Consider the following 14,559-nt stretch of genomic DNA (forward strand, 5'->3'; position numbering starts at 1 on the left):
TTACCTAGTGACGAAAGTCATGATATGTTTCAATCATCTTGAGAATTGCTTTGACGAGAAATGGTGTAACAACTACATAACGTCCTCTAAGAATGTTTCAATGATTGAAATGAGAGTTTCAGATTACATAACCAATGGTGGACATAAGCATTGTTGTAGGAAACACATTTATGTATAAGTCTTATTCCTTGAACCAAAGTTTGCGAACTTTGTTGATCAAGAGAACCCGAAGAATGGCGTGACCCAAGTTCGTGAACTGCCGAAGTTCTCAAACCCGAGAATTTCTGATGGAGTTGACAAACAATTTGTGTGAAGCTAAGTCCGCGAACTCAGTTCGCGAACCCAGTCCGCGAACCGGCGAAGTTCTCATACCCGAGAATTTCAGCTGGAGTTTGTAAACTCTTCCCGGTAACTTAAGTACGCGAACCTAGTCTGCGAACTTGAGAAGGTTATATATCTGAAGATGATTTATGAACTTAAACTTAAAAAGACTAAGGAATGCAGTTTGCAAACCGTGGCTATAAAAGTTCATGAACCGATTCAAGTGAATCAAATCATCTTTGCTTCAATTGTGTCTTGTGTAGTACATGAGATTTCCTTGCAAATGAACAACTCTCTAACTAGTACATCTTGAAGTCATTTGAACTATTTATGGTAAAGAAGAACATGGTTGATATGAAATACTCATATGGCTAACCATTTGGTTAACTATTGTTGAACCAACAAGTGCATACGTTTGGGTACGGTTAACAAACCTAGAAACGTGCATTGTCAAGTGTGTGTAACAAGCTAAGTTTTCGATCTAACGGTTGAGAAATATTATCTTGAATCTAAATCAGGTTTTCATCTAACAGTGGATATTGATTGTTTTGTTACCAAGGTAACTTAATTGCAAACCCTGATTTGAAAGACTATATAAAGGAGACATCTAGTATTGTGCAAAACTAATACCTACTCCTTATGTGTGATACTAGTTTGCGTGCTAGAGTCATTTACCCTTTAACCTTTGGTTTTCTTCTTATAAAACCAGGTTAACGACTTAAGGCTTCATTGGGATTGTGAAGCCAAGCCGATACTACTTTTATCGTAGTTGTGTGATCTGGTTGCATCTTCTATCATACGAGTACAATCAGATTGATTGACTTGAGATTGATATCTCCGATAGGCAAGATACAAAAAGTAGTCACAAACATCTTAGTCTCATTGTGTGTGATTCCTCAACATCTTTTTTCGCTACCATACGATTAAGATTGTTGTGAGGTGATTGATAACTCTAGGATGTTCTTCGGGAATATAAGACCGGATTATCAATTGATTCCTTTTCACCTTGATTATTATCAAAAGACGGAACAAAACCTTTAGGGTTTATCTGTGGGAGACAGATTGATCCTTTGATAGACTTGTCTGCGTGAGACAAATTTGTTTATTACCAAAGCCTGTGATTTTGGGTCGTAGCAACTCTTAGTTGTGGGTGAGATCAGCTAAGGGAATCAAGTGCGCAGTATCCTACTGAGATCAGAGGCGTAGGGAGTACAACTGTACCTTAGATCGTTGGAAGACTGATTGGGGTTCAAATACAGTCCAGTCCGAAGTTAGATTGGAGTAGGCTAGTGTCTGTAGCGGCTTAATACAGTGTGTGTTCAATCTGGACTAGGTCCCGGGGTTTTTCTGCATTTGCGGTTTCCTCGTTAACAAAATTTATGGTGTCTGTGTTATTTCAATTTCTGCATTATATTGTTTTATCTTTATAATTGAAATTATACAGGTTGTGTATTAGATCATCAATTAGAGTAATCCGACCTTTGGTTGTTGATTGTCATTGATTGATCCTTGGATATTGGTCTTTGGTACCATCCAAGTTATTCCTTGTGTTTGATTAAAGACTCGCTGATTTCTATTAGCTTGAGTAAATCAAAACAAGAGAGAGATATTAACTTTTTGAGATATTTTTACCTAGATTGAGTCTGACTGTCTAGTTGATTCTCTAGAAAGTATTTAGGAGTTAGTCCATACAGATTGCTAAGAGAAATATTGGGTGGTGTTGTTAGACCCCCGCTTTTTCGTCTACTACTTGGTGGTTCGGTTGGATAGAACTTGATATGCGAGCGCTTCGGTATCAAGATACACAAGGATCTTTGGGGATAACACTTCTCTAGTTGTTATTCTACGGTTGGTGATGAATGGTTCTTACGAACGATAGATAAGTATTATAATCCTGTTAACGCTTGGTAACGACGAAGGATTCCTTAATCATCCCTTTCTTCTTTATGGTCTTTTTATTAATATCATAATCAAAACACCCTTTGTTATTTACTTTACTTGTTGATCAAATAACCTACCAATTACACAGCTCTCTGTGGGAACGATCTCTTACTACCGCTATATTACCTGTTAATTAGTGGGAAATATCTTTATTAATTTGTTGTGCCTACGACAGCCCATACACTACTCTACAAAGACCTGGCTTGGTATGCAGCGTGCCAAAGAGTTGTTCTCTGGTTTTTATGGTCCCGATGTGAACATTGATCTTAGTGACCCCGTCCATGAAGACTATGACGGTATAAATATTTCGATATTTGCATGAGATGATGTCTTTTGGCAATATAACAAGTCTATCCATGTTTAGGATCTTCTCAAGGCGTTACGTATTGAATGACTCAATCAGAGGATAGGTGCACGACAATTTAGCGTTGTTTTGAGCTGCAGGTTGGGTATCTCATTATTCACGAAAAATATCCTTTGTGTATTTTGTAAAAGGGACATGGATTGTTACGTGGATAATGCTTTAGATTGTGCACACGAGGTAAGCCTTAGATTTCAACATGATCTTGTCCGTGACACTATTACTGCTATGTGTTTCCGGACAGGTATCCCAGTTAGGAATGAGGTTGACTAGGCTTCTTGTCCAATGACGGTGGTGTTTTGCGGCTGGCTGATATTTCAGTCTATAATTGGGACAATGATCGTGATGTGTGTTTGCATGTTACCGGGTCTCGATGTATGGTTTCGGTGCTTTGTCTTTTACGACGTTTGGTGATGTTGGTGATCATTTGGTGAATTTCTTAAAGAAGCTGCATAACAATTTGTCTAGGTTTAATGTTAATGATAAAAAAATGTAATTTATTTTCACATACTAGGGATAGTGATTCAAAAAGATGTTGGAACCCGGCTTGTTGTTAGGATTCCATCTAGTTTTTTTCCAGACCCTCTTTATATTGATATTTATTAAAACTAAAAATTAAAAACAAATAATTTATGACTATTATTTAATATAATTTACAAGTCAGGTGTAATAAGTCAAACTCAGATTAATTCATTGAATTTTAAAAAAATTACAAACAACATTTATGTATTTTGACCTGCATTCTAATAATTCAAATCCAAAGACCGTCATCGTAACTCAAACTCCAAAATTCACCCACGAAAGAGGAATCCAAAGTAAAGTGGGTAGTGGTTACTCCCTGATGGTGCAAAACCATTATCTATTGAAGGATTTTTCCCCCTTATTTTATGTTTTTCGAAAACTATTACGCGCGAAACGCACAATTATTACACACCCAAAACACCAATTCAATTCGAGTTTAGGTTTCGAAGCAAAAATTAAACTTAGTTTCTTCCAAAGTATGATGTGGTACGACTTTGGAATGTGAAAAACGAGGGTCATAAGACTTATTCTAGTGTAGGGATATCAGTGGGCCGTCAATGATTCTAGTTATACATTTTTTGTTTGATTGTTCTCGGACCTGAAATGGGATCCGGATACATAAATTAGGCTTGCTTTCTAAAGGGTTTGAGTCACTTTGAGGCTTAAGTATAAGCCCTAAGATCCATAGAAATTGTTTGCTCAACTTCACATTTGTAAATAATACCTTTAGTCTTACACAGTGGTTAACATTTATAAATAAAACCTTTAGGCTTATAATTTGGGAACTAAAGATGTGACTTCTTTATATTATTATTAAGATTCTCATGCCAAGGTATGTTCATGAGACAACATGTTTATTCGAGAGGGAAATGAATTAGACAATGGTTAATATTAAGAATAACAATTAATATATTAGATGCTCGATACTTCCCACTGAAGCATGTCATCGGACAGAGCGGGTCGGCCCAGGTCGAGCGCTTAGGCTTGGGCTTATACTTGGACAATTTTTTGAACAAGCGAGTGAAGTGACTCAATCCAAATTAAATTGCTTTGTTTGTCTTTTAATTTCATTTGTCTTATTTATTTTTATTTCATTGTCAATGTCACGGATAATTTGTCATGTTAATTTGTTATCCTACTAGCGCGTGGGAAATAAATATCACATTGGAATTGTTAGAGCATCGCTCGGTCGAACTCGTAATTTTTGCTATCTCAAGTTTATTTTCAGTATTAGATGTACAAAACTATATTTTGATTTCTATTCTACTTGTCAAGTCTCCGATTAGGATCTACATCTTGATTTCTAGTCTACTTGTCAAGTCTCCGATTAGGATTAGAGTATGGTATCTGAGTATGAGACATCACCGAATAACCCTCAAATATTAAAGAATGAAGAAAGAACAAACACGTTTGCGAGAACTTCATCAATAAAGAGGTATGTGAAAACTGATATATCATATTTACTCATGGCATATACCATTCTGTATTATGAGACTATGTCATATGAATTTTGTAGATTTAATATTGCAAAGAATAAATTTCGAGTTCAAGCTTGTCTTGGTTAAAATATCGAAATTTTCAATCAATTGATCGCAAACTATTTTTGTTTAAAGTTGATCATTTGCCCGAGCAACAATGCATAATGTCTATGGTTATTGTAAATGTTTCAAATTGAATTATGAGAGATATAGTACTGCTTTGCGCAATGTACATACTTGTATGTATTACATTTCAGTTTGAATTTTGCAGACTGTAGAAGTTTGCAAACCCGATTTGAGAATCCTTTACATCTGAGTTCGGAATGAGGTAGGTTTACAAAACCATACCGGATGACTTCGCGAACTGGCATATGTTTGCAAACCCTAATGGACTGACGTCGTGAACTTCCAGAGGTTCACAAACCTATACAATTCTAATTTAGTGGAAGGTCAAACTATTTTATATGACTATGTTTGCTTTTTCTAGAACTCTCATAGATACTTCTAACACAACTTTAGTCATAAAATCACTTTGGGATTGTGGAATATTTTCTTGAGTGTTATTGAACACCTATACGTTCTTGTAAGTTCAAAGGCATATTTGTCGTTATGGATTATCATTGTACACGGTTTCAGAATCGGACCATAGTGCATATTCTTCTGTATATTTTCAATGCGGACTTTTCACATGCTTACATGGATTCCTGATAAGAATTTCATCTAAATTGAGAAAGTGTGTGCTGATGCATGTCGTAAATACAACAAATTACTCACGATATTTCTCACTAATTAACTAGTAATATAGCTGTGGTAAGGATCTTTCTCGCAGAGAGCTGTGTTATTAGTATGTTATTTGGATCAGCAAAACAAGAATAAAATAAAAGACAAAGGGGGATTGGTCTAATTAAAGTAAATAAAAAATAATCAAGCTTATTAATACAGAGTTTGGACAAGTTAGGCAAGATAAAGAACGCTCCTAATTTATTCTTGGGAAAGTTAAATCGATGGCTGTGGTTGTTTACATCATTATTGAATCATTAATTTCTACCATAAATATTTTATAATTCTCGCATTATAAATTTCTTATAATTATCTTAATAAATATATTGTCATTAAATAAATAATAAATTTGCTAATAAATAAACATAATAACTTGTAAACTTGTTTTTCCATATCCATTACATTTTTATAAATATATTTTTATTAAATAGATAATAATAAATTTGTTAATAATCATGTCAATAGAAATTAGGGATGATCGCGGTGGTGTTTGTGAGTAGTGGTGCATGGGTGGCTCTGGTGGTGGTAGTGAAGGTTCAGTCTGGTAGTAGGCAACTGTTTATTGTATGTCATTAAAACACAAATAACATTATCATGGAAGTTGTGGTTGAATTTTTTAAATGTGAAAATAAGCTGGTTCTAGAACAAAAAAAAAAATTGTACAAGCTGATCACAATTTTTGCCAGAAAAGAGCCCGAGAAAAATCGAACGATAGTAGGGTAATGGATTTATCATTGGGATAATAAAGGTTTTCAGTTGGTCCCACTACATGTTTTGATAGGATTTGGGAAAACCCTATATATGTAATAACCGCAATCGCACGGAGTCTACAGTGTAGACAACGACAAGTACGGGTCGAATGCACAGGGAGCTGTGGAAAATACCTTAATCAATATCTCTAATAAACTAACCAAAAATTATATGTTTGGATTTTTATAATTGAAAACGAAATAATAAAATTAAACTAATAAAATAAATTCAATGGGAAAGACGGTAACCAGGGTTTATAGTATCCACCACTATCTATATTCAATTATTGAAGTGAAACATCTCTTGAATATCATGTATCCTTCGTTCTATTGACATCACTTATTATATGTATTAGAGTTGCAAATATCACTAGGACACCCTAAGCATGGCACATCAAAAGACTAAACCCAAGCATGCACCATCAAATTGCATTAGTGAACGGAACTAAATATAGGTTCACAAATAATACATGGCTATTCTAAGCACATCCCATAAAGGATTTAACCCAAGTATAGAATATCAAATAATGAGACAAATATATTTATGAACCTAACAATTACGCACAAAGGTTAATGTATACAAAACCATTGAAGTCATATTTCGATTAATCAATAAACAATATCAAGAATTAATCTATTCAAATCATAATAATTTTTTGCTCAATTTTATTCAATTCAAAATAGCATAATACTCCAAGTAGTTTCAACAATAACCCTAGTTACAAGAATAAGTATAATCGATATATTTTCAATAATCAATTCCTCCATTTCCATATGTTAAGAGTGTATGCGTATAATATATTTTTTTCTTATCAAACTTTAGCATGTGGTTAGTTAAGGTAAGAAGTATAATAAATAAATGACACTAATCAACTAATTGATTTCCACCAATACTTTCCACTTCTCGTTGCATAACGAAGGCTCAAAAGACGAGGGTACCCAAATACACCATTTGTTTATTACCTATAAGTTCTCTACCGAAAGTGGTTGTCTATGGACAGAGTCGAGACAATATAAAAAATCGGTTAACACTTCGTGTGATCGTCTATGGATACGAGATCGATACAATATGACAACAAGATAACTTGTGTGATTTACTATGGATACAAGATCGAGATAATACAACAACGACGTATGATACTTGATAATAGGTTCGGACTTAACCAAACTCTATAGGATCACTATCAACTATAACGGAGTTAACGTTTGTGTAATTTACTTTAAATTATATAAACAAATATAATTTCGGAAAACAAAAGTAAATCACACAGCAAGATTTTTTTAACGAGGAAAACTGCAAATGCAGAAAAACCCCGGGACCTAGTTTATAATTGAATACTCTCATAATTAAGCCGTTATACAAAATTTACACCAACTTTGTTAGTTGAGACCAAGCAACTACCCCTAGTTCACTTAGTTTCCTCAGTATCCTTGCGCTCCCGACTTCGATGAGTGCATGCACTGGAACAATTCCTTTGGATCGTATTCCAAACAGTAAAGGAACAACAAATCTATTTGGTAACGACTCTATTGATTCTTTAAGATAAAGTTATCTCAAGTCATACGCAAATTCTCTTCCGTTTAAACTAATAAAATCCTTTGCCTGGTTAGATCAATCCAATCTCTGTTACCAAAGTAATAAGATTCGGATTTGCAACAATCAAAATATATCTCAAGAGAACTACTAAGCGTTACCGATCTCACGCAACTATCAATCAAATAAATCCGATTCTAGTTGGATCCCAGCCGATCAAGGTTTGTGCAATACAAAAAGATATAAGAAACGATAAGCAATCTTCTTCGTCTTCAAATCTTCTTTAATCTTCAATAAAAACCTGCACAATATCACTTGATCAATCACACATAGAATAAAGTCTGTTAACAATGAATTATCACAAGATTTCTTTAGATCTACAAAAAGTTCTAAAGATCTCGTTGATACTTCGATCTAGTTCGAGTGAATCTTATATCAGAAGAGAAGATTCTCAAGCATAAACAAACTAGATGTAATCAAAGTTTCAACAACTGTCAGTCAATCAAATCAATCGAAAACTAATAACACTGCAATTATCTAGATTCCCACCAACGGTACTCATAGAGCTTCTTGATCCCACTGAAGTCTTTAAACGAGCGGTCGTAAGAGATTTCGCCTAATTAGGGTACTTTCGTCTCCGGATAGACGGCTCCACCAGAAACAACAAAAAGATGAAGTTTGCCTGGATCTTAGGGTAATTTGGTAGAAATGCAAACTTAGGTAGTTATAGACCAAGGATGTTTGCCAAGGAATTTCCAAAACCGAAAATATTCTCAAGATATGCAATGAATAGCAAAATTCGGTTTTCCTAATTCCAATAAATACTTGTCCAAAATTTCCGAAACATCTCAATAGAAAATCTTCAATTAGTAAATGCACATTACTAATTTTTATTCTCTAGAGATAGGCATTTAATTGCTGGTAATCAAAGCATATAAAACCAAAAACCTTAATTAAAAGATTCTTAATTTTATTTCGGCACATGATCTCCTTGAGTACTAAGGAATATCTTTGAACAATAAATGATAAGAGTTACTTTATGTGTTCAAAGTATGTTGACATATTTTCTCTGTAAATTTTCTTTCATATTTACACTCTTGGAATCGGTTATACCACACTTCCAAACAAGTTTAGAATTGGTTCACCTGTATTCCAAGACTACTATGTGATTGATCAAATATCAAATCACATACATGGGTTCAATCGGTTCTACCAATCACTAATATATGTTATACCTCAATATGGAAACACTTGTGATCGGTCGCATAAGTTACCAGGACCGGTTACATCAGTTACCAGGATCGGTTACATCGATTACCAGGACCAGTTACCATATACTCATGGTATTGCTTGTGATCGGTCACACCAATTACTAGGATCGGTTACACCAATTACCAGGATATGTTACACCAATTACTAGGACCAGTTACACCAATTACAAGGATCGATTACACAACACTCTGCAATCGGTCACACCAATTACTAATATTGATCATACCATCTCATAGTGATTACTTAGGATCGGTTACACTAATTAATGAAAAATAATCATACCAAATCATAAGTCAGGCATTGTGATTAGTTATACCAAGATACATAACAAAGTTACGATCAATTCTACCATCTCACACATATTGGTAATCCAAGGATTTGCAATGAATAGTTGTACCAATAAGCCTAACCCTTTCGATTCATAAAACAAGTTCATGAATGTACTTCCTTTAAAAGAATGTAAAACATTGTGTTATGGGATGAAATCTTCACATGATCATAACATCATATATAAGATTATATCGATGCCATATCTATGAAGTTGAAAAGATAAGTTTTATACTTTGTAGTCTAATTCCCTAATACTATGATCATATGATCATGTCCCACTACTAGAGTAATATATCTAATACACAGCTTCGCAGTTATGTTTTCAATATAACACGACTTTAAAGATAAGTTAGGAATGAAACAATTCAAGTCAATATTACTAACCTCAAGAGGAAGGATGATGTCGTCGTCGTAGTTTGTCACTTCTTTACGTTCTTCAGGTCTTCGAGTAATACTTGTGTGTATCAACATTCCTAGACTTTCTAGTCTAACCTAAACGAAGTTGTCTCTAGTAAATAATCAAGCTACAACCAAACTTGACACACTAAAATATGACAACTAAAATATGACAACCAAACTTGACATACCAACGCTTGGTGGGTTCAACCGAATTGTGCTCTAACAAAGACCAAGATATCTTTGACTACATGAATGCCTCAATCAACAATTAACATTGTGTTGTATGTGAATGGATAAATCCACTCCGGTACAACATGGAGTTATTAACTTCGGTATACTATCAATACCATGTAATCTGGAGGAGAGAAAATAACTGTTGTAATGAGTTTTATGCACCATTCCTAATCAATATAATTTTATTAAATATATCTGATCCATAGATGGATAAAGATTAGGAGAGAGATATCCGCTCGAATTTCCTATAAAAGGCTTGAAAAAAATACATTAGGCAAATAACGAGTATTAGCTAGTGTAATTACGAGTATAATTGTGTCGCACTTATGTGCTTATCATGTTTCACTTAGTGGTTTCTTCGAGACAGATATTTCGGTCAACCTACCAATTCTCCAAAAGAAAACATAATCATTAAAAAACACGGAGAACAATTATCAGTTTATACAGAGCCAAAACAAAAATGACAAGGGTTAAGACTGACATAATCTTTTTAACTTATTATGGAGGTCGTTCCGTTACGGCACAGTGAAGTTCTAATAACAAATAAAAGAAAAATGATAAAGGAATCATTTTCCGCTACCAAACGTTAACTAAATCAGTATCAGTTTCTATTCAACCGAACCACAAAGTAGTAGCTCACTCAAGGTGTAATCCAATCAAACTCTTTAGTCTTTGTGAATTAGGTTGATCCCAGTAGTTGAACTCTTATCTCAAAGTCCACTTGCTGATGTTGTCTTAACTCGCAATTTCTCCACAAAATCCCTTTGTAAGGTCTCGCGATTTCTACTTGTGTATGAATTATTCAATGATTACTTATCTCCTAACTAAATACTAGCTCGAGAATCAATAGATCAATCTAGCGTGCACTCCAAATCAATCGAAGAATCGCTCATAAACATTAAATATGTTAAAGACAAACGATAAGATGATAAAAACTTCAAACAAACTTGATTAGTTAACCAAGCTTCACGCTTAGAACATTGAATTCATCCTTAATCAACAAAAATTTAGTTATACATAATTACAAAAAGAATGGGTCCCCCTAAAGGGGTAAACCCTAGGTTTAGATGTATAAGTTGTGATATGAGAAGTAGAGGTAGGTGGTAAGTGATTTTTTTAGGCCTTGGATGTCTTGTTTTATAATCTTCAATGTTTGGCCTTCTAAGACTCCCCCTTTTTAGGGTTAAGAAACCAATTGGGATCAAGTTTCCTTCTTTTTGAAATCCAAAACGCGTTCAAGAAGTTTCTCTTGGCTTGCCATAATCGATATCTTGGCTTTCTCCTGATTGTTATATCATATATCCAAAAAATGCCTATAATCCGTAGGCTCGATACCCACTTTATCTACCGTTAAGACCTCCAAAACAGACTTTTCCTGCGTCTGAAATCACCTGTAATCGGAAGTCTAGGGGTCTCCTTCATATCCCGATTGTTGGGTCGTGTATTTCGCTTTTTTATCTCGGTTGTTTTGTCGGTAACTTTTTTATCCGAACTCGGAATGACCACATCTTATATGCGTTCACTTCATATTTCATGAGAACTTTTGGATTTGGATGAGTTGAATTTGGTATTTGGCATTCTTCATCAATAACACTTCACTTCCTTGCGCTTTTTGGATAATTCATTTAATATGACACATAAACTAGAAAATAATTATAATAAGAAGTAAAATGCAAGAATTATAGTTAAAACAAAGATGGATTTTCCACTCTATACATGTAAATTAAGCACTTATCATGTGTTTAGATATCAAGCTAACTTTAGATTGAATTTGAAGCTATCCGTATCCTTGAAAATCTATAAATAGATAGACTCTCGGAACAGAACTTATCAATCCCCGACACTCTTATGTCCTAGTTGCAAAACTAGAGTCGTCCTCTATAACTTAGGTTCCTCGTAGAGCTATATTCTAGGTTATGACTTTGAAGACTTCACTTAGGGATTCGTGAAGCCTAGTCAGACTATCTTTTTACCTGATAGTCCATGTATCTAGATCTTGTTCTACTGGTTATTGAAGTTCACGTACATTAGATCAGAACAAGATAAATAGAAATCAAAAAGTTTTATTCGTCTAAGACTTTGTGATTCTTCAAAATATATATATATATCTAAACTCTTCTTTGAATTGTTTGGATTGTTCTTCAGAGGTGGTTAGTGAGTCAGGCTTATCTTCTAACATAATGTAAGTGTTCAGATCCGTGAGGTTTGCTGGACTTTGTCTACTGCAAACAGATTGAAAAATATCAAAATAGAAATCAAACGGGTTTGTTAGTTAGAGGAAAATAGGTATCAAAATTCTTCACTGAGGTTAAAGAAACTTGTAGGCTGTAAAGGACATAAGCTAAGGGCATCAAGTGCGTAGAATCTTGCGAGGTTCAAGAGACGTAAGGAACACGATTGCAACTGAATTGCTTGGAGGGTTAACTCAGTCTCAACTATATTCCTCTCCGAAGTATGATAATATTCTAGTGTCTATAACGGTTTATTACATCGTGGTTTTCAAATATTAACGAGGTCCCGGGGTTTTTATGCAGGCTCAGTTTTCCTCGTTAACAAAATTTCTGATGTCTTATATTTTTTCCTTTCTATATTGTATTGTTTATCTTTATAATAAGAATAACACATGTATGACATAATCCACTAGATAGCTTAACTCCTTATTATTTGAAATAAAAAACAAGACTTGTTCTTGTCGAATTCATATCTTGAAAGATAGATTGCAAATTTCATACTTATTAGAATTCACATCCCCTTAATTCGGATACGACTATAATGATCTTGGATATTGATTTTTGAGATCCTCCAAGAATTCTTCTACACAATCAGGTATACAGACTCTTCTTCAAGGATATTTTCTTTGCCATACATGTGATTGTATTTGGTTTTGTCCATACAGGTTTCTGAACGAAAAAGTTAGTGGTATACTTGGTATCCTCTCCTCAAAAACCACTATAATTGTACGACATTTACGCTTACCATTTTTCATTGTAAATGCACTTTGTGAGGATTTTTGTTAGATGAAGAGCAAAAAAAATATTTGAGGAACGCAAAAGCATGCTCAAGTCACTTATTTGGACTGATTTAAAATTGGTGTGACGTTGACCAAAATATAACCTTAATAATAACACGTAAACTCTTCCCACATTTTTGCTTCATCGCGGCTTTCGAAGCCATAACCACCATCATCGTGGTGTTGCCACCACCTGCCCAGTTTCTTCCACCGTCGGGTAACTAACAATTTAACTATAGATGATATACAAAAAAAGGTATCAAAAGATTTCTCAAACAAAGCTAACCAATTACTTTTGGAAATTTCAAAAAAATGCATGTGTGAGGAAATGCATTTAAGTAAATGCCCATATTTTTTTCAATGTAAATTAAATGCCGATGCCGTCAGGAAAACCCATAGGAGCCCATCAAATTAGTAAAATGTCGTTACTTAGTAAATTTCTCACCTGATGGGAAGATATATTCACGTCAAAACTACAAAGCTACCCATTACTAATCAACGGTTCAATATGAGTTTCTTTAATACGTGACCGTTAGATTTTTTTTAGAAAACCTAATTTCCCATTCATGTCTTCCCGACTCGTCTTTTTCTAGCCACTTCACCTTCACCACTCGGTAAATCAGAGGATCCAACTCTTCACATATCTCTCTATCCATCATATAAAAAGTTTTTTTTTTTTTGCTGAATCACATTTTTTTCTCATTTATTGACCAACATAAAAAGAGATACAAAAAGTACTATAAGACACAATTACATCAGAGCTAAAACAAAAAAAGCTAAAACATAGTAACTAAAAGACATATAAAAAGTCATCACCATTAAGTCATCATCGTTATCAACATCATCACTGCTGCCATCAGCTTTTCAAGTAATATCAGGAGTATTCCTTCAAAAGAATCTAGAAAAGGGTACAACAAAAACAACTGTAATTGATCTACTATCTCGAAATTTCAGTTATCTTCTGATCTCCGACAAGTTATCCAACAATCTTTTGTCAATTCAATCATCGGCTTTTCAAGAAGCGGTTTCTGCTGGTGTTCATAGTTTTTAAGAGCTTCATCAACTTCAATTGGGTGGAATATAAACGATTGAACAAATTCGTAATTGTTGGTTTCGAATTCACTTAATTTAAGACAATGGGTTAATATTGATTTGTTTTATGCATGTTTCTTAAAACATAAATTGATCAATTAGGTTTCTGAATATTGATTTGGGTATTTTTCTTAATTAGGGTTCATTAGGAATTTGGGTTTTCTTTAAGAAGAAGAAGATCGTCTTTGGTATGTTAATTTTCTTATGATTAGAGATATGTTGAAATTCTCGGGGTTCAATTGAAAAGGAAATCTGTTGAAATTCTCAGGGTTCAACTGAAAAGGAAATTTGGAAGTCATACATATGAATTGTCTGCGTCTAAGATTGCTTGTTTTTAAGATGTTGATTAATTGTAATTTGGAAAGTTAATTTGAGTTGTGATACAACAGATAAGATAAATATTGAAAAAAGATCGGATGTCCAATGATGTGTTGAAACTGTTTAAGATTGTGTATGATATTAGTGTCGAATGATTTAATTAATTTTTTTAATTTTTTTCTCTGCATTAATTTGGAAAGAAGGTCAACACTGCTTTT

Source organism: Papaver somniferum, chromosome 4 (genome assembly GCF_003573695.1).
Source record: "Papaver somniferum cultivar HN1 chromosome 4, ASM357369v1, whole genome shotgun sequence".
NCBI classification, from domain to species: Eukaryota; Viridiplantae; Streptophyta; class Magnoliopsida; order Ranunculales; family Papaveraceae; genus Papaver; species Papaver somniferum.